At 35.7% G+C, this 2162-nt stretch overlaps 1 gene segment (V, D, J or C); it reads right to left on the bottom strand.

The window, feature by feature from the left end:
• The window catches only part of LOC103472872 (Ig kappa-b4 chain C region-like), an 11535-nt gene that overhangs the window by 996 nt on the left and 8377 nt on the right, over positions 1 to 2162 (bottom strand).

Genomic DNA, 2162 nt, shown 5'->3' with positions numbered 1-2162 from the left:
CCATGAAGCTGCTGCATGTTTTTGTCTCTGTGTCCTCAGAGGTCAGAGGTCAGGTCACAGTGACTCAGCAGCCTGCAGCAGTGAGAGCTGAAGTCGGAGGAACTGTCAACATCAACTGTAGGATGAGTCAGAATGTTCATCTTCACATCAGCTCCTTCCACTGTTTAGCCTGGTACCAACAGAAAGATGGACAAACTCCTAAGCTCCTCATTTATTATACCAGCACTCGAGCATCAGGGACTCCAAGTCGTTTTTCAGGCAGTGGATCAAACTCTGACTTCACTCTGACCATCAGTGGAGTTCAGGCTGAAGATGCTGCAGTTTACTACTGTCAGAGTTACCACAACGTCAACAGTCAATGGGTGTTCCCACAGTGAAAATGTGTCGTACAAAAACCTCCCAGTCAAACTGAACAGGAACTGACTGAAAAGACAAACAGGCTTAAAACATCCGCTTCAATTGTTACTGAGTCCACGTCTGGACTCTTACTATTTTCCACAGCAGTGATAATGAAGGTAATGTATGTGTCATATTAAGCAGAAACATCTGATGCTGGAATTTCCGATATAGCATGTGTTTTTTCAAATCCTTAAAATGTATACCAAATCTTAAAAAGTTAATAATGTTCACATTTAACATTATTCTTAACTCTAATACAGCAGTTGAGCAGGAGCAGAGTAAATTTATATTTTTCCCATTTATTTTTTTTATGGGTTAATACAAAATATTAGAAAATGTCTTGATGGAATGGAAACATAAGTGCAAATATAAAACTTACTAACAAGAGAAAGAATTGCATTTTAACTGCAAGGTCAGATTTTTTCTAATGCTTTAAAAACTTTGGTCTTTCAAATAATGTAAGAAACCATTCAGTAAGAACATCTATATAAGAACAGTAATCTAATTTTAGCACATTTTAGCTAACCTGTAGCAGTCCTGTTCACACTGAGAGGAAATCACAATCAGAACCAGTTTTCATGTATTGTTTATCCAATAGCAAGAAAGAAGCGTCGAATCCTCAAAGATGCTTTGTAAGTATTTACATAAGTGACTCAGAGGAATGTTGTGTTCATGAAGTGAATTTCAACCAATGCAAGTCACCATCGTTTCCATTGTGATTTTTAACACTTTATTTCTTTGCATATTGTAAATACTAACAGATAGTTTCAGGATAAAAGGAAACATTTAACAGCAGACTGAAGTAAATGTTTTGTTTTCATTAATAATGGACATGGCTTTCATTTTATGGATAAAATTTTCAAAAATATGCTTTGTTTGAAAAATAATGTAAACCATCACCACAATAAGTGTTTTGGTAAAATAACTCTCTGGCCTCTACTATTTGCTGTACGGCCAGAGTCAATTCCATGGTGGATGACAAACACAGGTAGACAATAGAAATAAAAGAGACATGAATAAAACCAAAATTAAGAGCTTAGGACACTGTACACCACAATTAAAACTTGAAAAATGCTTATTCATTATCTTGAGAGAATTAACACGACCTAAATGTTTAAGGATTGTGAAAAAAAAGGAAATACAACATAAAAAATTAGCATAAGCTGCTCAGTCTTAGTAGAACCTTAATGGAGTTTAATGGAGGTTAATGGAACCTTAATGGAGTATAAGGCAACAGGAAAAAACTTCACCATAAGAAATGCTTTAGATTGTTTTTGTAATTGGAAAAATCAGCTATATTTTACAAAAACCATTTCAGGAATGAATCAAAATTGTATATAATTTATCTTTAAAAGTAGAGCGCAGAAAAAATGCAAATGTCCTATAAATTCTATTACTTGAAAATAAATTTGAAAACATTTGTTGTTAATAAAAGCTTCATCAATATGAAAACTTCATTAATATTTGCATGATAAATTAACTGGTGAATTGTGTGACCACAGAATCCAGTCTCATTCACAGCATTTCCATAGAGTCACTTTGCATCAGCAGCTCCATGCTCCAGCGCTCTGGGAGAGTTTATAGTCCTGACAGTTGAACACTGGATGACTGACAGCTGTCCTTCATCACAGCAGAAGACACAGAAATCCTCCTCCTCATCATCAGAAACATGACTTTGATCTGCGTCCTCATCTGGACTCTCCTCTGCTGCTGCTTCACAGGTAAAGTCCAGAGAATCCAACTCCTCTCCTCTATGAACATCT

The sequence above is a fragment of the Poecilia reticulata genome, linkage group LG11 (assembly GCF_000633615.1).
Source record: "Poecilia reticulata strain Guanapo linkage group LG11, Guppy_female_1.0+MT, whole genome shotgun sequence".
NCBI lineage: Eukaryota > Metazoa > Chordata > Actinopteri > Cyprinodontiformes > Poeciliidae > Poecilia > Poecilia reticulata.
The sequence above is the reverse complement of the archived record's forward strand: the minus strand, read 5'-3'. Positions and strand labels throughout refer to the sequence as shown.